At 42.8% G+C, this 24,769-nt stretch overlaps 1 long non-coding RNA gene across 1 annotated transcript; it reads left to right on the plus strand.

Moving 5' to 3' along the window:
- Positions 1 to 204: 204 nt before the first annotated feature.
- Positions 205 to 13,197, plus strand: LOC141370041 (uncharacterized). Its single transcript, XR_012373733.1, has 3 exons — positions 205 to 680; positions 1,322 to 1,721; positions 12,581 to 13,197. It is a non-coding gene; the product is annotated as an uncharacterized lncRNA (long non-coding RNA).
- The last annotated feature ends 11,572 nt before the right edge of the window (positions 13,198 to 24,769 follow it).

Here is a 24,769-nt window from a genome sequence, read left to right on the forward strand (position 1 = left end):
TGTTTCTACACAAGCGCTGAGCAGCTGGACAGGGCACTTCTGTAGGGGAGAAGAGGGAATGTGCTGAACGAATTAAGTGCCCCTTGTCCCCCCACCCCCACGCCCCAGCACGCCTGGCAGTCTGAGCTGGTAACCCGGGCAGGATCGGAGCCAAGGATTAATCCATCACAATGAGACGTTCTATTTTGGGCAGGCGGCTGGAGCAGATGCAGGAGCCGCACATCGCGGAGGCCGCGCACACGGGGAGGCGGCCCCCCGGGCTCCCTTGCACCCACCACTGCATTAGCTGCCTAAAGCCGAGAGACGAACCAGACCGCGACAGGCTGGAGGGGTGTCAAAATTACACTTGCAGATGCCCATGGATTTCCTTAAGTGGGCCCTTCTGAGAAACCCAGTTTTCTTACCTAGTCTGTGCTTAGAATTGGCAGAGGCCGTCTCGGTTACTTCACTTCTCCTGCAAATCCACCCTGCTCCTTACCTCTCACCCCTCCTCCTGCTGCCCTGCCCCTCCACTTCCACTCCCTCGGCAGGGGGCAGGGGGATATTCTCGAAAATGCGCCATCCGCACTGGAGCCTGCCCCAGTCCACCGCACTCCAGGATGGGGTGGGACCCGGGGTGTATCGCCGCCGAGCCTCCGCATGACGAAGAAAAGGCCTTAACTCACTGCTGCTGCGCCCAGGTGAAGGCCCTTCTCAGAGAGGTTCAGTGTTCGCGAGGCCTGTAATTTTCACATGAAGCTGCACTCCTGCTCCCCTGGGGAGATTCCATCTTGCAACCTTTGGCCATTTGGTCTCCTGTTTACGTGGAACTGGACAGAGCAGGCCTGTGACTCCTTCAGGAGTTGCCCTCCAAAGATATGCCAGGGAGGAGTGGGAAAATGAGATAAAACAGTAGTTGAACAGTTTGGGTTAGAAAGCCCAATTTTGAAATGAAATTGCCTTTTAAGTCAATCTTGATGGTTGACAACTTTTTTTATTTTTTATTTTTTATTTTTTCATCTGTCTGATCAGTCCATCCCAGGCAGAAGGAAACATATTTTGGATCACGGAGAACATTCTTACAGGTTTTATTAGTGACTCTGTGAGAGAGCTTTGAAAATCTAAAGCTTTAAATATCTAAATATCAGATATTTCGATAGTATAGAAGATATCTAAATGTTAGGACAACATTTAGAGAGAGTGGGGCTGTCTCTGTTTTTGTTGCTATTTCTAGCCCGGTTTCCAAAGTGGTTGCGATTATTTCCCCCTAAATTTTCCAATCCTGCCAGCGTGTTTCGCCTAAACCCAATTACTACATACTGCTCTCCTTGTTTCTATCTAGACCACCTGCTCTCGAAGTTTCAGTCTTCCTAAACATCAGTCAACAAAGATTTTTGATTGATCAGAAATGTCAGATTTCCATCTTACAGCTCTCAGGATAGGGAGGGAGTACAAAAAGCTTCTGTATGCTTTGAAGCACACACTTTATAGGTGTAAATGATAAACAATTCAGAAGGCCTAGAGCTTTTGGGTCCTAGACAGACTTCCGTGCAAGCAAACTTGGGTTCATCCTGCGGCCCTCTGCCCTCTGCCCACTTCCCCTGCTTCCTTACTCAGCCCACAGAGGAAGCAAACCACAGAGGAGGAGCATCTTACTGACCCGGGCCCCGGAAGCAGATTTGGTACTAAAGACACACGAACAATCTAGGCCATGAATGGATGACAGCCAAACACTACCTCAGGTGAGCTGATGGCATGTGTTTCATGCCTGAGAGCACAGAAATAATCGCCGCCTCGTTTGCTCTTAAAAAGCTGCTCACGTCTACCACGGAGACTCAGTCCTTCCCTTGGCCCTGAGTTGTTTCCTCTGCTTTGACACCAGGCTCACTCTCTGAGCTTTGGCTTCTTTTCCAGACTCTATCCCACCCTCGCCCCAGCACACAAAATCCCTCCTTCTCCCCGGAGCCATATTTAGTGCATTAGTGTAATGGAAACGGGAGCTGACTATGCCTTAGAGATCAGTTAGTGCAGTGATTTTTAAATAATGTTCAAGAAGCTTTGGGATTCCTAGGTGGCAAACAACAGAGGCCACTGAGTATGTGGATATGTGTGTGAGCAGGCAAGGAAGTACGCACAGCAATAATTATCTAGAAAAATAAAGTCTCTCAAAGTCCCTTATGCACGTAGACATATTTATCAACCAGAACAAAAGACTATTATCTCTTTGATGTATTGGGATATTTCGTTGTTTGATAAAAGCATTCTGTTATTTAAAGAAAATCATTTGAAAAAGACAGTGAACCCATCCTACCCTTTCTTTATCCACGGGGATGCCCCTGGGTGTGCCCAGGTAGGATTCCTATGCCTGCCTTCCTCCACACAGAGGAGCTGTCTTCTGGTTCCAGACCTGAATAAAGAGGACAGAGCCTCATGACTCCATCTGAGCCAAAGTGGGTTATTGCCAAGAATAACCTGGCATCAGGATATTCAAACTCTTTGCCTTCAAGCTCTAGCATTCCAGTAGAGGCTGAGTTGGAGCTGTCACAGAGAAGCTCAGCAGGCTGGGGACAGTAAGTGCAGTCTAGCACTTGGTTGTGATCATTGATCACAATGAATAAAACTTGGTAGCAGCTTTCTTTAAACAAGTATATGCATAGTGCTAAATCTGTTTGCAATAGGACTTGAATTTTGTTGCTGTACACTCTTGGATTCCCAAGAATCACCCAAGACTGCTCCAGTTTGCACCTTATTCTTCAGAAAGAGTATTTCTCCAGGAGCCTAGATGCCTGTGTATAAGGAAATATACCTGCTTTTTAAGAGGACGATGCTTATGTTCTTCACACTTAAAGTACTTCAAAGCAACTCACACAGAACACTATGTACGCTAAAGTGAGGTTAAACCACAGTTCTAAGGGAATCCCAGACTCTCCCTAGATCCACAGTGGTTGCTAATGTATATAATGCAGACTATGATAATAATGATGATCATAATACTACTTATGGAGCCCTTCTGTGGAACAGATGCAATGCTATGTACTATATATTTAATCTTCACAAAATTCTTGTAAGATGGGTTCTCTCATCATCCTACTTCTATAGAAGAAAACACTGATGTCAAAATTCAAGAAGGAGCACATCCAAGGTCAAAGCTTGGGTGTGACCGAAGTAGGATTCAAACAAAAGCTACCTGACTCCAAAACCCATATTCTTAATTTCAGTGTGATATTTTGTTATGCTGCCCCCATTGGAACCCAGACACAGGCCTCATTTAAATGGGAGCAGTCAAGGTCAGAGAGTATGAGAGTAGAGGAAGCTCATCTTGACTAAAATTTCTCCGGCCTTTTGCTCTCAATACCGGGAGACTCTTTTCTCAACTAATAATGAGGAGATAAAGAGCAGTGTGTGCTCAGGAGATTTATTTTGGATCAATCAGTTCCTTGCCATGTTGTACTGAAATAGTCAAAATACCTAAGGCATGGCTCAGACCCAGCTGCCGGGGCCTGCCCTTAAGCCACTAAGCCATACTGGGAAGAGATCCCACCTAACACAAGCTAAGAGAGGCCGAAGCCAAATGAAGTAGAAAACAAGAGAGTCAAGAAATATGGATGGCATCTGAATAGCTCATACCCTCAGCTGTTGTGCATTGAGTACATAATTGAGTGCTGAGCTTTGGCATTCCAGTGCATCTTCTCCCCACCCATCAATCATTTGGCCAACTGCAGTGACAACTGGCTGGTGTGTCTCTTGTCTCTCTCTTTCTCCATTATATATATAGTGTACTCTGAGTACACTTTATATGTAATTTCACTTAATGACTAACATCAGAGAGTGGGCTTTATAGTAGGGAACTAATGACCTCATTTTTTAGGAGCTGAAAGAAGGAACAGAATGCACCATCCCCTCTGTATAGTACATATCCTAATGTCAGGGCATTTACCCCAGGGGTATCCAGGTAGAGGTTGTATAGAGCAGCAATTCACAACTTGTAAAGTGCATAAAAATCATCTGAGGATCTCACAATTCAGAATTTGACTCATTAGGTGGGCCTGGGAGTCTCCATTTCTATCAAGCATCCAGGTAATGCCACAGGTGCTGGTCTCAGGACTCTACTCTGCATAACAAAGGCCCAGAGTCAGAAGAAAGTGATAAGGATCAGAGGAATAAGGGGGGAAAGAGAGGAGAGAGCAGCCCCCTAAAAGACACTCCTTAGTCATTATAAAACAGAGAGTGAGTATGGAGAGGATGTGGGTTCTGCTTATTCTGGCAAAACGACGTGAGAGCGCATTGCAGGAATTTAATTTTCCTCAGACTCTGTGGGCTAATCCAGCAGTGTCTGGGTCCCATGTGGCTTATTGCTGTGGAATGGTTCAGATGAGCGCTTCTCAACTCAAAATGGTTGTATTTTAGATTCACTAGACTCATGAAAATATAGCCATGCTACATTTCAATCCAGAGAGTTAAGTCTTAATATTCGGAGGCAGAGCCCTAGTTCCAAGTTTGTTTGCTTGTTTTAAATCTCTCCAGGTTGAGAACCCTTGGTCTAACTGTTCTGTGTGGTAGAGGTTACTGTGCACAAAAACCCTGGGCAAAGAAGTCTGCACTCTGGCCGGGACAGGGCTAACCCCAGAGTCTGATTCAATGGAACAAGTTGCCCTACTTAGCTAAAGAACTGAAGCTTGATCATTTTGCTATTTTGAGATTACTGGATTCTACTTGAAGATTATTTTCAGAGTGATACCAGGTAGAATCATGAACAGAACATTCCCAGCACAAGACTGGTCACAAAACTTCCTTGCCTCTCTTAGATGGTCTTTTATTCCCTTTCTGATTTTATCTGTTATGGGAAGTCATGCCATTTCAATACAGTTTCTCTTAGAAGTCTGAGAAGACAAGTCTTTGGCCATAGGAAGGCCACAAAGGCCAAATCCTTGGCCTCTGGATCTTCATGTCCATCCAGACCGTGTAGGAATTCCTCTAGTTCCAGACTAGACCTAGAGATTGGAGCAGGCAGAGGTACCTCCGCTAGCTCTGAATTGACACCCTGAGGAGCTGAGGATAAAATTGAACTTTCTGATTCACTGTTTCATTATGATCAGCCCACAGAGGCCATATATATTAGGGTTCTCCAAAGAAACAGAATCAATAGGACACACACACACACACACACACACACGTGTGTGTGTGTGTGTGTGCACATGAGATTTATTAAAAGGCATTGGTTCATATGATTATGGAGGCTGAGAAGTTCCGAGATCCAGAGTCAGCAAGCTGGAGATCCAGGAGGGTGGTATGGTTCCAGTCCAAGTCTGAGTCTGAAACAGACAGGCAGAGAAAGCACAAATTCTCCCTTAGTCCACATTTTTGTTCTATTTGCCTCCAAGGGATTGGATAAAGTCCACCCACAATGGAGAGGACAATATGGTTTACTCTATCTACTGACTCCAGTGTTAATCTCATTCAGAAACACCCTCACAGACACACTTGGGGTCATTTTTAACCAAATATCTGGGCACCCTTAGTCCCGTCAAGTTGACACATAAAATAGAATCTCAAAGAAAGATGATTTGGAGCCAGCTCTGCTATTTACTATCTCCTGAGAGAGGCTGTCAGCGAGGACTGAGCAATTTGCAATTAAAAAATATCCACCTCAAAATTATTCCGCTTTTTTACTCATATTTCTTTATATCTGGAAGGAGGATGTATATATAGTCCACAACAAACCCTTGACAATTCCCTTTTTTTTCCTGTAACTTCCCTTACAGTCCATAGCTGCTCAGAACCTTTCTTTTCATGGTATTCATCCTCTGGCAGTGAGACCACCGGATCTTGCTGGATTACCTTCCACCCCCTCCTTTCCCCATTCCAGTCCTGTGTCTATTTCCCCATTCTTGTAAATCTGCATAACAGTAGAGTCAGATCTGGCAAGGGCCCATACTCTCCCACACACTCCTGGAAGATGAGAACGAGGGAAAAGCCAATAAGCACAGACAAAGGGCATATATTACTTCAGTTCTGCCACATGTGTACAGAATTTAGCAGGACGTGGCCCATAATACATTCCCCCAAAAGGACAACTCCTATTATTTTATTGCTATCATGTATTGCAAAATGAAACAAAAATTATACTTCTTTTCTTTATAAATATGCAACTAGATTGCAAACCCTTTTAAGGAAAAAACTTTGTATTACCATTTCTTATAGCCTACCAGGGCTGCCCATGAGAAATTTCTGCAGATGGGCGCCTGGGTGGCTTTGTTGGTTAAGCCTCTGCCTTTGGCTCAGGTCAAGATCCTGGGGTCCTGGGATTGAGTCCTGCATTGGGCTCCCTGCTCAGCGGGGAGTCTGCTTCTCCCTCTCCCTCTGCCCCTCCCCCCTGCTTGTGCACTCTCTCTCTCTCACTCTCTCAAATAAATAAATAAAAGAAAAGAACTTTGTGCAGTGATGGAAATGATCTACCATCTGTACTGTCCAGTATGCTAGCCATTGTCTACATGTGAGTGTTGAGTACTTGAGACATGACTAGAGCAACAAAGGAAGTGATTTTTTTTTATTTTGTTGAATTGACATCACAAAGTCTACCTGTCTATTGGCTACCATATTGGACAGACCAGACAAAGCCTACCACAGTACCTTGTACAAAGTAAACACTCGGCGGTAACTTTTATTAGCTGGATGGATGAATAAGTGATTAAATAAACCAAACTATTAACTATGTCTGTTGCAATGCTGATATTTTTACAAGTAGATCATTTTACAATCTGCTTACCTAGGTGGGAAGTAACCATTTTCCTATTGCTTTATACTCTGGAACAGTTTTCTTGCCACAGGAAAAATAGCAAATGCTAAAACAAATAAGATTCTATATTTAGGTCTCACTGTTTCTTTGTTCAGTATAAATTCCTTCTGACTCTGAGGTCAGCCTCTTTTGTTTTTCAAAAATTAAAAAAAAAAAACCTGTGATGTACATGTTTTATTTAATGGTGGGTTCTTGTTATGACATTTCCCTTCAGGAATGAAAGAGGAAGAGATAAGTTATTGTCAATACAGCCACAAGCAAATTCAACCATCTTCCTCAGCACTGAAGAGAAATGTCAAAAAGGATTAATCATGCATTAGAGATGCACAAACATGTTATCTCTCCCATATATTGAAGGACTATGATATGTTTAAATACTTGTCCACCATTACTAGATACTCAGGGGCTTAGCAGCCTTGAAATAATGTTTATATCAGTAGCTCTATGACTTCAGGTTTCAACACAAAGAAAAAATATTTCATTGATATTTCATCTGAATAATGATTGTGTTTAAGACTATTGAGGCTTGTAAAAGAGTATCTTTATGTTGAATATATTTCCTCATCACTTTATGTTTTTAAAGCATCACATGTGAATAAGGCCCTACCGATTTGGGTCTCTTTCCTCTTCCTAGGATGACAGTTAAGAAACCAAGATAAAATGAAGTCATAAAGAGATTCTCAAACTGGAAGAGAGGAGAATCTTATATTCATTCTGAACAGAAAAAGGCTGGGATCTTAAGATGAACATTAGGCTAAGTGAAAAAAACCAAATGAGAAAAGGCAAGTGTTGTATTATTCCACTTATATGAGGTATCTAGAAAAGGCAAATTCGTAGAGACAGAAAGTGGATTTAAGGTTACCAGGGCTTGGGGGAGAGGGAGGAATGGGATGTATTGCTTCATGGTGGCAGAGCTTCTGTTTTGGGGGATGAAAAAGTTTTGAAACTAGCTAGTCGTGATGGTTGCCCCACATTGTGAATGTAATCAATGCCATTAAATCGTACAATTAAAAATTGTTAAAATGGCCACTTTCCTCTTATATATATTTTACCACAATAAGAAAAAGAAAAGAATTTGGTATCCCAGCAGTAGGTCTCACATAGAAGAAAAATAACACTGTTTGGGAGAGGTCTGCTGGCAAGGTTAGCCCAGGTATTTGGACCAGCAAAGTCATTTAGAAAACATCTAACTTCGGGACTTTAATTTTGACAAGCAACGTTCTATAGGGAAACAAGGTTGTCCTCCAACAGCTGCAATGAGATAATAACTAACGGCGTTAAGTAGGAGGCAGAGGAAAAGATGTTAATAGGGTTTGGGAAAGCCTGCAGGAAGGCGTCCTTCACATTTCGGTGATACGCTGGAGTGTACAGCTATATCCTCGCACAAACATCTCTGGGGACCGCGGGGAGAAAAAGAATGATGGGCTGGAACCGGTGAACCGACTTAATGTGGCATTTCTTGAGTCTTACGTAGCTATGGTATGACATTAGTACTGGAAAGGACTCTCAGGGCCATTTATTCATCCCTTTGACTCGAAGCAGGACTGCAATTAAGCCATCTCAAACTGAGAACTTACACTTTTTCTGAAGACCTCCAAAATCACGCCCTGGACATTGAATTCACACCTCCTAATGAAAGCTTAAGCTGCTCCTTCTGTGCTGCCTAATTAGAAGTGGGCAAGGAGCAATCATCTCCTTGGTACCCTCAAGTTTCTCATCTGCCTCTCACAACCCAGAGCCTGGAAATGGGTAAGGTATTTCAGGAAGGATACCACCAAGTGAGAATTTCCTGTATGTAGCAGTCAGGGGCCAGGCAGGAAAGCAGAGCCAAGATCACTATGCTAAGAATAAGGGATTTCTTGTAGGAATGAGACCCTACACTAGTGTGGGAGGAGCTGACAGAGGTCTACAAGGAAGAGCCAGAGAATCCAAGAATCACCAGCCAGTTCAGCTGAAGCAGAGACATGGATGGACATGTGAGGCCTTCCAGGGAAATCTGAGAAGCCAAGCATGTCTAACTGCTAGAGGAGGGCCACAAAGGCGGAACTCATGGAAAGACCCAAGGGTGGCTGTGCCCTGTGCGGCTGTATACGGCCAAACCCCTGGAGGGCTTGATGCCTCTGTTGGTCTGCAGGGCTGGAGGTTGTGAAGGTGACCCAGGAGCAGAGCAGAGGACAGCAAGAACCAGCTGGAACCCACGAGATACCTCTTCTTCTGTCCCTCACCATATATGACCAGAAAATCTTCAGGATCACATCTACTGCCTTGCTTCCACCTTGCAAATCTCACCCCCAAGTTTCTTCCTTGACCAGCTCTAACTTTGAAACATGTTACCAGCATAACCGAGTTGAAATAGCACAATCCAGCATGTTGTATCACCTTTCTGTGCTTGCAACTGCTGTCTGGACTTAAGCTTAAATGAAGGCATCATTGGAATAGAGAAAGCTCTATCTATCATATTCTTGCCCTGTCCAGGTGAATAAAAGATTGAAAATTGATTTAAAAAGTAATCAAGAGTATTTCCCTTCTTCCTTCCTGACACTGTTTATTTACTTCATGGTAACTGGTGGTAGAAAAAGACAGTGCTTTATTACTCCCCATCACAACAAGCTGAAACACATGACTGTCATTCCACATTTTTAGTTCAAGCATTATCCATCAACAAATTGAGCAATTTCTAAATCGGCTGTCTTGACTAATGCCTGACATCCAGAAGTAGAGTATTGTTTGCAGTGACAAAAGCTTGGAAGCAAGCAAAATATTCATCATGAGGAGAGTGGTTACATAGATTATGGAACAAACACGCAATGGAATACTATGCAGCCTTTGGAAAAAATAGACACAGTACTGATAAGGAGCCATGTCAGTGTTATTTTGTTAAGGAAAAAGGCAATGTGGAAATGGTGCATATGTTACCATTAAACAAAGGATGCATATGATGTCTCTTTTCTCTGGGGAACGTGACTAGAGATGGAGTGGGGAAAAAAAATATAACCTTTGAATTTTGTGCCATATATTTGTACTGTTTATTAGATAGATAGATGATTGACAGATGATAGATGGATAATAGATAGATCGGTAGATAGATTTAGATATGAATGAGTAGATAGATAGACCCACATTTTAATAATGATGTGCTCTGTGATACAGTGTGATTTGGCATATTTTACCCCCCAATTCTCTGCTGTTGGTGTCAAAGATGCCCAGGAGAAATAATAGTTATCAGAATTCATGTCATGACATGAATTAGAAAATCAAATTCACATGTTGGGTCAATGTACCAAAGTGTACACGTGAGAAAAATGTGGGAAAACGTCCTACTTCCTCTGCCTTGCTTCATTTCATTCCTCCATGTAACTGATATTTTTGTGTAGGTTTATACTTTTTGTTGCTGGGTTTTTTGTTGTTGTTGTTTTGTTTTTGTTTTTGAGAGGGAGAGGGAGGTGGGGGAGGGGCAAAGAGAGAGAGAGAATCTTAAACAGGCTACATGTCCAGCATGGCGCACAACACGGGGCTCCATCTCATGACCCTGAGACCAGGACCTGAGCCAAAATCAAGAGTTGGATGCTCAACTGACTGAGCTACCCAGGCGCCCCATGTTTACACATTTTGTCACAAGTTTAAAGAGAGATGCAAATTACCTCTTAGACACAGCTCCTCTTTGAGACACCACCCATTCCAAACAGGAAGAAGTTCCCTCCTCTGATCTTCAGAAGCAGTTATTAAAGGGGGAGAATATTGTTACTAATCTAAGTAAGTTAAGAGGCTTATTCTGCCCACTCTCTCCTTTTTCTGGACCACCAGCTACAAGAGGATTGGATTTGCTGCGCTTGTAATTCATTTCCTCTGTCTAAATTACATTTCCCTTTTTCATTCTGCCCAGATGTTTGACAGGTGCTTAACTTCTGGGGTCCCTCCCCCAATGGCCATGCGTTCTATCCTACGTGCGGTTGCCCAAGACTCAGAACAAGCTGTGTGTGGCATGTAAGTACACTCTGTTCTGGTACTAAACGGATCGTGGCTTCCGGGGGAGAGCAGCACGGTAGTGTGGGCTTTGCTTTGGTGCTGATTTTCTGGGAACAGGGAAGGGCTTCTCTCTGGCTCTCTCTTACTCTTTTCTCCCAACCCTTTAGTAGCTAATGTCCTTGCTCAAAGTTTTCCACTGTGACCACTGCAGAAAGGGCTGTAGGACACAGTCACGTAACAGGGGCGTTTTCCTCTGGCACGACCTCATCATCTCTTGACTCAAAGGCAGAATTAAGGGCACTGAAAAAATTGTGTGCTGGCATCTCTTAGAAGCGGTGATTAGTTTTCTTTCTTATGTGGCCCGGCCGTGTTTAAAAGGTCATTCAACCTTCACGGCACCCGTGGATGTCCCCCAAGCACTGTGTGCACCTATTGCAGGTGCTTGGTAAAGAACAGCCCTATGGAGGTGAAGGGTGTCCTGACATTTCCATGCAGCTAGGCCTTCGGTCTGCAACCCTGTCTGTAATTTCCTATTACTCTTACGGTGTGAGAAACTGACTTATACCAGGCTGTCTCTCATCAGAAATGGTTTATTTAGAGATCACTAAAGAATGGATGAGACAGGTGCTCTGGCCACCAGCGTTAGTCTTTATCACACCTCTCCTCCTCTTCCTCGGGTAGAAAACTCCTAAAGATCTGGGTAGAGGTCCACTGGTTTTCTACACCTCATGCCCTTCCTTTCTTTCACTCTACTCCAGCTGCAGTGGCCCTCTTGCCGTTCCCTCTGACTCAGACCTTCGGTGCCTGCTATTCCCTCCGAATACTCTTCTCCCAGAGAGCCACATGACACACTCCTTCGTCTTCTGCAAGTCTCTGTTCAAAGGACGCTCTCTTGTCGGCCCACCTGTTTAGAACTATAACCCCCCACACTTCCAATTCCACTTTCTCCGAGGCCTTATATATTTTGGCTTTTGTTACTGTATCGCTCCATCAACAGTGCCATGAGGGCAGGGGTTTTTGTCTCTGCTCCTGCTGTTTCCTTTTGCCCCGCACAGAGGAGGCACGCTGGAATGAAGAAATGAAGGAAGAGTTGTAATTGATGTCACGGGTTAGGCTAACCTAAGGCTTTTGCCTGGAAGGGCATGAAGATGAGTCAACTCAAATGAGGAGCCCATACTTAATGACAGATTACTATGTTCTAAATATTTTGTATCTTGACTCATCATTTTGTCTGTCCGGCGCCATCACCATCTCACCCTGATCACTTTTTGGAGACTGCTCTCCTTTCCTTTGGGAACTTCTCCTTGCCAACTCCACTGACATGGCCACATGGGAGCCTCCGTGTTAACACAGAGTGACCTCAGCTCCTGGCTGAGGAGAGTAGACCTCTTTCTTATGCAAGTTAGACAAAAGACGTGCTCCAGAAAACTTGGAATCCAGACCAGGAGATCCAAACTCAGCCTGGTTGTGTGATTGAATTGAGAGAAGGTAAACCTGGGAGCTGCTGTTGATAGCCAAATTTTCATTCGTGCAGACTGGCAATAGAGAGAGCTGGTCTGAGGCAAAGGGAACAGTAGACCAATCATGCAGAGAGGCCCAGAGACATGAACCCAAGTATGGTCCTTTATGCCCTTGGAGTCCCTGATTCCAAGTCACTCTTGAGAATCAGCAGTAGTCCCGTCTTTGAATTTTGAAATACCCTTAGATCCTTATACTACATTCCCCTCTTTTTTTCTTAAACTTAGTAAAGATGATTTTCATCACTTAAGAAAACTTTGTCATCTCACTCAGTGCTGTCAGGAACCTGACGAGGTAACTAATCTTCGTTTGATTTTACAGATAAGGAAGCCTCAAGATGTTAAGTGAAATGGTCAGTTCCTGCTGGAAAGTTGCCAAGCTGGGATTTGCTCTCGGGCCAGCCTGACTCCAGAGCCTGAATGAATCAAGACTTCCATTCTGTGCTTCAGTCAAATCCACTCTTCTTGATGCATTGTCTTTTCAAAAATGTTTTATTATGGACACTTTCTACACATAAAGGAGAGTAGATTAATGATTTCCTATGTACTGATCAACCAGCTTCAACCATTCTTCCATTCACCAGTCTTATTTCCTGATGACCTTTTAAGTAGCAGACCCTCAGAGAAAAAAAGGAACACTCTGTAGGCTTTGAGTCCTTGGAGTGGGGCCCACACTGTGGCTATGCAGTGATCCACCATGGAGAACTGCTGAGAAAGAAGAGACAGGAGATCAAGAAGAGCGGCCGTGGAAAGCCCAGCCGTCCACAGTCCCATTGGAGGCAGGGGGGTCCATTGGATCACCCAAGAGAGAGAGAGGGGGGCTTTTCCAGCCCCTGTGGAAAATATTAAACGTTGGAAGACTCTACAGAGTTAAACCAAGTTCAAAATGCAGCCCCACCCCCAACATATTGCATGTTTGTGATAACCAGGTAATTAATGCTCAGATGCTAATCATCTGAGAGGCGACATGGGGAGGCCTCTGTGTCAGGGTTCATTTATTTTCACCTCTCTCTGGTTCCTCTCTCTGCTCCTGGTTAATGATTTACAAGTGACACCTTGGTAACAGCTAAGGGATGCTCTCTCCCTGTTCTCTTTAAGGGCAAGAAGTAATCCTGAGCCTGGGGACAATCCCATCCCGTGATCAGAGCTGCACCCAGGACACTGCTGGAGCTGGCCAGAGCTCTGTTCAGCGAGATGGCAGGTCCCCAGCCTGACACTCTGCTGACCGCTGCTGTTTCCCTTCTCTCTCTCTCCCCCGCCCTCCCTCATGCCAGAAGGACATTTATGCAAGCGCCACTGGCTCGGTACTGAGCAAACCAAGATAAGAAATGAAATGTCTGGATTCAGCAGGGTGGTGGAGTGTGCTATCCCACACTGGAGAAGCACAGCCCCAGCGCTGCCAACATGAGCTAGAGTCATGCTCGGGAGACTCTCGTCCCGAAGGTTTCTCCTCTCATTATGGCTCTTAGGGGCCCACGACTTCATTCCTGGGACGGAGGAAGCTGCCAGCCCTAATACCTATCTCACCGGGGAGTTGTGAGGGTCAAATGAGATTGTGAACAGGGAGGCAGTTTGTTAACTGCAAAATGGCAGACAGTCATAAAGGACTGCCATTTTCACTACTCTTTTACCGCATAGCTGGGGACCTGCTGCTGCGCCCCATCAGGCCTTCTTTCAGCCTGAAATCCAGGTTTTTTTTTCTCCTAGAGGAAAGCTTGGTTCAAGCTCTATTTCTGAATGACAGCCACTCCTGAAAGGAATCCACTAATATTTATGATTCACATGCAAAAATGTGTCAAACATATTTAGCAAGCTTCCTGTGAATCCCGTGTACCTAGCAACCAAAACAGAAAAGGCAACATATGAATTTGTGGTTATTTGATACCAGTTTGATCTGAATGAACAAACGAATTTGCCTCTTTTTCCAAACGTGAACCTGGTACAACGATCATTGCGTGTGTGTAAGGTTAATAATGCTCTCGCTACTAGAATTTTACTTCTATTTTTTAATGAAATTTTTATTCCTGGCAAAGAGAGAATCATTGGATCTAGTATGTACATCCTCTGACATTCTGACACACTTCTCCATGCCTTGTCTTTTCCAATTCCAAACCCTTGAATTTCAAAACAATTTCCTTCCTCCTGGGAACATTATATCAGGCATCACGGCAGTAACATTTCCCTGTTGAAGAAAGCCAATGGCCATAACTCGACCCCAGACAGCAAGCCCAGTGCGCGAGCTTGAGTGGGAAGAAACCAGACACAAAAACACCTTTTCTATTGGGCTCTTGTCTGAAAGGTGCCTCAGGTTCTGGGAGGAGATTTCAGATCAACGTGAGGGAGAACTTTCAAGCAATCAGAGGTCCAGAAGATAGAGTGGACTCTCTTGAAGGGAACTAGCTTCTCACTAGCTGGATGTAGGCAGCCACTAGCGAAGGAGGCTGTATAGGGAATTCAAACACCCAATTAGAGGCTGGACTAATTATACGCAATGCTGCTGCCAACCCCAGGAGCCCGTGAGTCTAAGACAGCTGAATGATTCATAATACTCTCTCTGGTATAGTTCGAATGAGCTAGTAAGACCCTGCTTAAAAATACCTCCTTCATTGACACCTGAAAGTCTATTATTAGTAATTTCTTCCTTTGTGACAAAAATTTTAATTTTACTAAAACTTTTTTAAAGATTTATTTATTTATTTGAGAGAGAGAGTGCTCAGGTGCGCAGGGGAGGTGTGGGGGGCAAAGGGCAGAAGGATAGGGAGAGAGAGAATCTCAAGCAGACTCCCTGCTGAGCACAGAGCCCAACGGGGGACTCCATCTCACGTCCCCAAGATCGTGACCTGAGTGGAGACCAAGAGTTGGACGTCTAGCCGACTGAGCTACCCAGCAGCCCCTAATTTTCCTAAAAAATATATTTAAAGGAGTAGTACTTTTAACAGTTCATCTTTGGAGTGAAAGAGCTTACAAAGTGTTTGCCCAACCCACCCCTCCTCTATCTATCAAGAAAAGATAGAAATCCAATAAAGCAGGAATAGGAAGAAAAAAAGAAAGAAGGAAGGAAGGAAAGTAGGCAGGCTAGCTGGCCTATGAGAAATTTTGCCCACAGTTATTTGGGACCAAGTCTGACAAGGGCAGAGATAGCACTGGAATTTCTCAATTACTTGTTGGGTACGTCTTACAAATCTATCCTCCCCAGTATCCCAGTCATCTCCCAATGTTACCTGACCAATCTCAGTGGAGGGTCTACCTTCACAGCTACCCACTGCCTCCCCATTGTACCCAATCCTGCTTTAGGATTCTAGAATCATCCATAGGGAGGATAAATTCAACCAAGAATCTTCCTCTCTCCAATGGTCAGTGACTTGAGCTCTTACCTCTGTCCTCCCACCTCCTTCTGCTTTCTTAAGCCTATTAAAAGATTTTGGGGAAGACAAAATTAGATTAGATACACCAACTCTCTCCTTCTGGCCTTGGGCAAGCTAGCCACTCACCTCAGTTTTTCCATCTGTAAACTGGTCTGAAAATACCTTTCTTACAAGAACACTGCATTAGTAGGGCAGAGACTTGTAGCATTCAGGGCCTGGAAACTGATGGTATATTTAATCCGAGTGAGAAAACTTCCATGAACAAACAATTGACAAAGGTAAAGTCACAGAAAACCAGTGTTAAACTCCTTACTTTCCTCTAAATGCAGTAAGTAAAAATTCTTGTAAGATTACAGAAGTAAATATATCGCAATAATATAAGTATTATAAATTATATTGTATTTGTGGAAAATCCGTAAGTTGAATTTAAAATCATCCAATTTCTTTACCATTCAGAGACGGGTATATTCCTTGCAGACATTTCTATATGCAAATACATATAGCCAAAAATAAGTTTATAGCACACTTAGTACTTTATAACCTTTTTGGGTTTCCACTTCCTCTTCTCTCAAAGGGGACTATAGGGGGGCTGCTGGGTGGCTCAGTCGGTTAAGCAACTGACTCCTGATTTTGACTCAGGTCGTGATCTCAGGGTCATGAGATTGAGCCCTGTAGCAGGCTCCTGCTGGGTGTGGAGCCTGCTTAAGATTCTCTCTCTCCCTCTGCGCCCCCCTCCCTGTCATGTGCAGGCACTCTCTCTATATATAAAAAAATAAAATAAAATAATAAAATAATAAAAAATAAAATGGGCCTATAGGGCTGTTGTGGTTACCAAATGCATTATTACACAGAAAACCCTTAAGAAGCATTTGATAAATAAAATTATTTTTCACTCAACAATACATGAGTTCCCTGAGGGCATACTATGTACCAGACACTGTCCATAAGAACTTCACATCTGTTAATTCAATAAACAAGTCCATTAGTAATGCCTAAGGAGTCCACAAATAAACTAAAATGGCTGTCATTTCCTCTTGATCTTTATCAAGAGTCAAGGTCAGAGTGAGAGATAATAATAATAATATTTTTCAAATTTCTCTTTGGTTTTAGAATTTGTTATACGTGCTTTGCAATGTCTCCAAAACTTTTGGGTTTTAATCATGCTTTTATCTGGCCAAGGTTAAAATAAGTTTCCCTCTGCCCAGAAAAGCCCTCTGAAGAGCAGATATTCACATGAACTGTAAAGGGGGCAGTCTTAGGAGTCCCAGAACATTCTAGTAACTAGAAGTTTGGGTTTAGAGTAGGTTTGGTTTCAACTCTGACTCTTAACCTGGTTGTCTAAAGAATATGTGTCTCTAAACCTCATTTTCTCATCTGTAGGATGGGGGTATTTTCTATTCTGTCTTATAAGGTTTCTGAGGGAGGATCATCTGAGAATGTGGATAACATCTTGTTGGACACTATGAAGGTCTACACAAATAGAAGTAGAGATTACAGTAGAGCCAAATTCTAGGTAAATAAAAAAGGATTTATTTCTTAGCCACTCTTCCTTCAGCAAGGAATCTGATGTTCTGGCAGCCTGGTCAACCTTCTCTGGTGTCAGAGCTGGATTAGACTATGTGTTCACTATACGTACCTGCTCCTTCCATTAAATTGACCCTGGGAGTGATTGCAGAGGCCTGAGACAAACTGGGGGATGGGAAAAAGCTGATGTCCCTTACCCAGACCTAGATTCCTATGTTCTTTTCTTCTTTTCCAGTCTTCTTGAAGAAAAGGCTGTGAACTCAGTGTACCAATGGCCATATTCAATACCTGAAGTCTTAATAGTGATAATCATTATAATAAATCAACAACATTTTTTTAAGCGTTTAGTAGGTATCAGACAATGTGAAAAACTCTTTTTACAGACATGATCAAATTTAAAACTTCCAACAACCCAATGAGATAGATGGTTTTATTATTCCCGTTTTACGGATCTGGAAACTTGAGGTTTCGGGAGGTTACATAACTGTCCAGACCACACTGCTAGAAAATGGAAGAGTCAAGAAGGTAATTCAGTGTCTGACCCACATGGAGGCTTAGTAAATGCTTGTAGAATGAATGCATCCAATGCATTAATCAGAGATGATCATGGGACACAATATCATGGGTCCCTATTATAGGTCAGTTTGATTGTAAAGCCTATGCTTGTAGCTACACTCCAGCTACCTGTCATTCTCCTGTTTTCCTCATTTAATTCTTTGACTCCAAAGAGCCCCCAAGCACATATGCTAGATGTGAAATCTATCCCCACAAAGTATGCAGACAAGTTAAGTTAGAGTTTGACTTCCAATTTTCTTAAAACATTACTTTTTCTGCCCACCACTCACCTCCCTTCTCCCCTCATTCCTTAAAAAAGAAGTCATTACGTCATTGTACTTTCTCACCTAGGAAAGTCTTTTTAAGTACTAGCCACCCCCATTTCAACACCCGAGGACCCTAAGAGCGCCAGAGAGAGGTGTGGTAAGGGGAACAAATATATCAAAGTGAGGAATAAATACCTGTCGAGCTCATTAGCACCCAGGCACAGAGAAGGAAACTGCTATTTTTATCAAATATACCTTCATTTAAATAAATTGCAGAGTAACTTGATAGAAAAAGGGTTCCTTTGGAAATTTTTGATCCTTCTAATAAGGACTGACTATCTTATGTGCCCTTCCTAGCCTGGTTTTTAACCCCCCGATGTATAATGTGTAAGTTTTTACAATCGTTCCCTTATAAAATTTCCATCTCCGCCACTTGTCTTTGGGTTCTAGTTGGGCATAGACCTGGCATCAGCATAGGAAAGCTTTGTGGCTAAGGCCACCTATGCGACCAGGAGTTAGGGCTCCGTCTCTTCCTTGTGATGTGCCGGCTGGGTATTGATCACTCAGTGTGGTTCCAATTATGATTCCTATAACCGAGGCTGGTTCATGACCCAGTGCATGAGCAGGTCTTCAGAATTTAATATATCCATTAGTTTTCTCACTCACAACTTCGCCATCATCTTATGGATACTCCAGGATGCATCCCTGACTTTGTCGTGCATCATGCTCATCCTCAATCCTTGGACTAAGATTTTTTTCTCAAATTCAAGACTCATAGCCACTTGAAGTCTCTGTGTTGAGACCTTATATTTAGAAAGTTAGCTCCCATTACACACACACACACACACACACACACACACACACAGATTGTTTTTAGTAAAATGCAAAAATGAACCCTAAAATACTTTTCCCTCCACCTTTTCCCCTAAAAGCAAATTTGAGGAGACTTACTGTGTATTCTTATCTTATAAGCTAGTTTTTCTAGAATCTCAGAAATTATCTGCTTCTTGAACATTCTTATTAACTACTAACAGCTACTAACATTCTCAAGTTGACTTTTTGAAGATTTGGTAAAATGTAGCAACAAATTTTAGGTGCCTACTCTGTAATCCCGCTATCCTGTAGAAACAGTCTGGTAAGTGTGTAGTGACGTTTACCCAACTTTCGTATATAACAGTGACAACTGGAAACAACCCAAATATCCAAGCCTACGGAACTGTTCAAGTAAATTGTGGCACCACTGCATCATAGAATATTTATCCACTAATCAAAAATGTGTTGCAGACTTATTTGTTGATGTGGAAAATATTAACCATCTATATCTAAATGGAGAAAGGCCACCAAACAATATGGACACTGTTGTGTCTAGAAAATACACATCTATGGTCCCATGTGTACCCATCTTTGCACCTATGGAGTAGAAGTCCTACACAGGTATACTCCAAAGAACAGACATGGTTAATGATCATTCTTTGAGTGACAGAATTTTTTTCATTGTGCTCTTCTTTCCTCTGAATAGATATAACTTCTGTAATTGGGGAAAATAGATGCTAGGTTTTTTAAAAAGAAAAATTGCTGCCTTGTATTTCCTCATCTCTGAAATCAAGGAAAACGGCTAAGAGGAGGATCACCTGCAGGTCTGGCTGCCACTCCAGAATGTTCACTTCAGCTTCTACTTGGTCTGCAGTCCGAGTGAGAGAACTCTGTTCTAATGGCACTGAAGAAATCTCAGTTCCCAAGAGATTGAGACCAATATCCTCCCCTAAAGATTGGCCTGCCACATTTCCTTGCAACCTCTTTAGAAGTATTAGAAACCACTTTTTGAGAGTACTGTCATTTCTCTAATATTTCTAGATTTCTTTCCTGACAATCTACGGCTTAACACTGGATGAGTCAAGAAGCCATGTAAGCTGGAAAGTGCACCAGACTTCAAGTCAGAGAATTGGGTTCTGTCCCATCTGTGTTAAAACTAACCATGGGTTTGCCACAAGGGACTCTTAACTCTAGGAAACAAACTGAAGGTTGCTGTAGGGGAGGTGGGGGAGATGGGGGTAACTGGGTGATGGGCATTAAGGAGGGCACGTGATGTAATGAGTACTGGGTGTGATATGCAACTGATGAATCACTAAATTCTACCCGCAAATTAATAATACACTACATGTTAACTAAATTGAATTTAAATAAAAAATTAAAACCATCAGACCAATGAGTCAGGTTTCCTGAGACCTCATCTAGCAGAGCTTTCTTGGATGTAGCGTCATAAACTATTAAAACGTGACTTCAACATCACACTGCCTGGGCTGGAATCTAGGCACACCATGGACAGGCTGTATAACCTAGGCAAGTTGATTTAACACCTACATTTGGTTCCCTTAACTGAAAAATGGGTGTGATCATACTTAGCATTCTCCTTCCAGGGCTGTTGTAAGGAGTAAGAAGGGATTAATTAACACATATTTGCTATTATTAAGATCATGAATAGAAATCTTTAGACCATTCAGATTTCACATGAAAAGCCTTCAGTGATTTTTTCTGTTATTGTCATTGGAAAATAAAAATATGAAGGGAAGAAAGAAGAAAATTATGAAAAAATGGAGAACTTTTAAAAAAATTATTTGCAAAAAACGTGTCAGCTACCTGGAGACAGGTATAACAGATAAAGTTCCCTAGATCAAATGTCTCAGAGGTATCAACATTCACCAAATCTATATTTAGGTGCCTATATGTTCCTACTGGCCAGAGTTGCTCAAAAATACAGACATTTCAGTGCACGCAGCAGCAATTTTCAGAAAGATTTCCCTTTTAGGACAGGGAGATGCTACAAAGCTTAACTGGTTCTAAGTGATTCTGAAATATTGTATCAATTTACAGCAGAAAGGTCACTGTTGGTGAATAAACATAAGGATTCTGTTCTGTGTCTGGGATTTAGCAGACTAACCCCCACTAATGTTAATGGGGCCATGCTGCCAAATCCCCAACCATCACCCTCAATATTTGCTCCAATCCCTTACTGTTTGAAATTGAAATGTGTTTTCCAAATCAAAGCTGATCCTGAAATGGGATCTCTGCATCGTCAGGCAGGAACAGTGTGGCTGATGCCTGGGGACCTGGAAGTGCTCAAAATGGTGACATTAAGGAGTTTTGTTGAAGTGGGGGCCTTCACATTGTCTACCTGATTCACTGTGGCTTTCTTTGCTTGGTGTATAATACAGTTTGCTCATTTCCCAAACCCACCTCCCACTACTTCTCTGTGAAATCCAGGCAAAAACAAAATCCCTCATGTATCCTTAGGCTTCTCTGCCAGAGGAGAACATTTATATTGGTCCCTACCTACTTCTCTCTTCTTCCAGGAGACCCATTACAGTGCCATCTTGGTGAAGTTTTTCTGCTCCACACCCTCTACCCAAACACACACACACACACACACACACACACACACACACACACACACATTGGATGTGATGTCTCCCTCCTTGGATCTCAGAATACTTTGAGCCTTGAGTAAGGCGCAGTTCAAACTCTGTCTTATGAAGTTGTCTCATTTTGCTCAGGTAGGCTGCAGGCCCTGTGGGTGTAGGAAGTGCATCACATCTGTCTATACGTCCTTTAACATCTGGTCCAGGCCCTTGCACACTCTTGAAGTTCAAGAAAGCACTGAATTGGATTGAATGACTTTCTGTTCCTTGTTGGTTTTGAAGATTGGGACTTTCATGGAAGGGGTTTGGGAACTTCGGATTTGGAGTGTAATTATAGATGATAGATCCTTTATTTATCTGTTTGAGAGAGCATCTGTGGTCTTTGGAGCCAGAGAGAACTGGTCCATTCTACACGACTCCATTTGCCACCGTTGTCAGAGACTTAGAACTCCGTCTTGGGTGAATAATGGATTTCATTCACAGCAGTAATGCACTGATACTTGGCATCTGTGTTCCTCAGAGATCTCCAGATTTATGCACTGACCTTGCCTACAGCCCTCAAGGCTCAAAGCTGAGTACATTTTAGCCACAACTACTCATTTGGGCTTGGTTCCACCAGGTCGATCTAGCTGGTGTGCAATAATCTTCTAAATGAGCATAGCCTTTGAGTGGTGACAGAGCTAGCTAGCCATGCCTGCCTGAATATCAGAGCCCTAGCTGAGACAGGACTGATGATTTACCCTTTGTCCGCTCGAATTTTAATTGCTTCCATCGAAGCTGTGGGAGATCTGGAAGTAGCTCAGGCAAAGGATAGTCTGTGCTCACTGTTTCTACTTTCTCACAGCCCACTCACTCACCAAATCTAATGGAGTTTTTCGAGGCTTTTATCTAGCTTTTATTTAGCTATTTTTTAAATTGAATTGAAGGAATAGCAGATCTTCTTCCGGGAGATTCTGCCCCCCTTAACTTTATGATACCACTTTGCAACTATCTTCTGCTAGCCAGCTCTATTCCGACCTTCATCCTGGCTCCTTCTCTTCTGTCGACTCCAGGATTTACCCTCAGTCCCAGGCCCTCTCATGACCATGGCCACTGCTTCCACTCCAGAAGACTTGAGAATTGTTGTTAGTCTTCCATCTATAACTTTTCATCACTAACTTCACATACAACATAAACAAGGGCGGCTCTGTTGGGAGAACCTCATACTGCCCTTTTCCTCCCTTCCTAATTTCCCCTCCAAATATCTGATTCTCATCATTTTATGCTCACGTCTCTGACTCAGTTGTTTTCAGCCCTGACCATGCATTAGAATCCCCTGGGTATGGAAAATAAAAAAATCCTGATGGCTAGGCTCCTGCATTGGAGATTCTAATCCAGGTGGTCAGGAATGGATGAAAGGCATTGTTTTTTTTTTTTTTTTAATACTAGTTTCCCATTATTATTGACATAAATTTTCATCTTTTTGTTGGGGATGTAGCTTCAACAGCCCTTCTCAAGAGCCGAGGCAGGTTATTATTATCTCCAGGCTTCCAGGCCCTGGAACAGGAGCTCAGTGGCCATTTATTGTCTTAAATGATGTATCTACATGTCTTGGTTTGCTCAGGACAGATCCAGTTTACATCCATTGTTCTGGCTTGCCATTCAATCAGCTATCCTGCCCCTTTTCCTTCTCTAAAGTATCCCGTTTTGTGCAATAAATTATACAGCCCCTCTAACCATAAGGGTACCTAAAAGTTTGAAAACACTTAGTATTATAGGCTGAATTGTGTTCCCCCAGGTCAGAATGTGACTGTATTTTGAGACAGGACCTTTCAAGAGGTGATTAAGTTAAAATGAGACCATTGGGGTGGGCTCTCATCTAATCTGACTAGTGTCCTCACAAGACGAGAAAATTTAGACCCACAGAGAGACATCAGGGATTCACCCATGTGTGTTGAGGAAAGACCATGTGATGCAAAAATACACAACAAGGGGGCCACCTGCAAACCAAGGACAAAGGCCTTTGGAAAAAGTCAAACCTGTTGACACCTTGATCTTGGACATCTAGACTCCTAGAACTGTGAGAAAATACATTTTTGTTATCTGAGCCATCGAGTCTATAATATTTTCTTACGGTAGCAGCAGCAGTAAATAAACAAAAAAACCACCAAAACAACAACAACAAAAAACACACTTGGCAAAATATAAAGAAAGTAAAACCAATCTAAATATCATTTCTTAAATATTCCAATCCTCCAAGATGAATGATCATACCATTTTCCAAGAAACCCACTGTCTTGATTTTAGATTGTTGGGGTTCTTCAACCATATCATAAAGGACTTGACTTCATGTCTTCACAGGATGTTTTTAGTTTTCATACACTCTGAGTCTATAAGACTGTTCCCAGATGGAAGACTGACAATAAATGTCACATATGGCTGCCGTGTGTAAGGCCTAGTTCCTACCATCAAGGAGCCACATAATGCTTGAGAATTGTCTCATCTCCATGCAGCTCTTAACACTGAATTTTATGAAGGCTCAGTGCAAGGTCACTAAGTCAGCCTGGAGAAGAATTTAGTATGGGTTCCTGTGTAAGTGGACACTCAAGCTGGTTTTTAATGGGTGAACAGGAAAATTCAGTGAAAGTAGGTGGTGGGACAAGTATTCCCTGCAGAAAAACAGTCTTAAAAAAAAAAAAAAGCAGGGTCTCCTGGGTTCAGTCAGTGAAGTGTCTGACTCTTGATTGCAGCTCAGGTCATGATCTTGGGGTCATGAGATTAAACCCAGCATCAAGCCCCGGTCGGGGCTCCTCTCTGGGCATGGAGCCTGCTTGGGGTTCTCTCTCTCTCTCTCTCTCTCTCTCTCTCTCTCTCTCCCTTTGCCCCAACCCGCCTCCTCAACCCCCCTCCCCCGTGTGCACTCTTTCTCTCTAAAAAAAAGGAGAGGTAAAGGAGAAACCATGTTCTTTCTGGTCCTTTCCTAACTTCCTGCACCCTCAATTTTTAAATACAGTCCTTTGTCTCTGTCCTCAGAGGCTAGAGAGCACAGCTGTTATCCCCCCCTTTTTTAATCCTTTAAATATCTGAGATTTAAAAATTATAAATTCTGTATTTTTCAGCTTTTCTTTTCCCAGACTAAGTAACTTCAGTCTGTCCAGGGTATTCTCCAAATTTTTAAATCCAGTTCATAGATTGGCACCTATTATCCCTACCAATGTGCGCACGCACACACAAACACACACACACACATACACACGCTCATATGCAGGCCAAAAGGGCCTGCAGTTCACCAAAAGGCTCTTAAATCTAAGAGAATATATTGGTGCTGTCCTCTCACAAAGTACATCTAGATTAAGGTCACATCCATCACACAGCTATGTGAACCATCAAATCATCGGTATATTTT

This window comes from Callorhinus ursinus, unplaced genomic scaffold, assembly GCF_003265705.2.
Source record: "Callorhinus ursinus isolate GAN/ISIS: 27379988/994484 unplaced genomic scaffold, GSC_fseal_2.0 scaffold25, whole genome shotgun sequence".
In the NCBI taxonomy this organism is placed as follows: domain Eukaryota; kingdom Metazoa; phylum Chordata; class Mammalia; order Carnivora; family Otariidae; genus Callorhinus; species Callorhinus ursinus.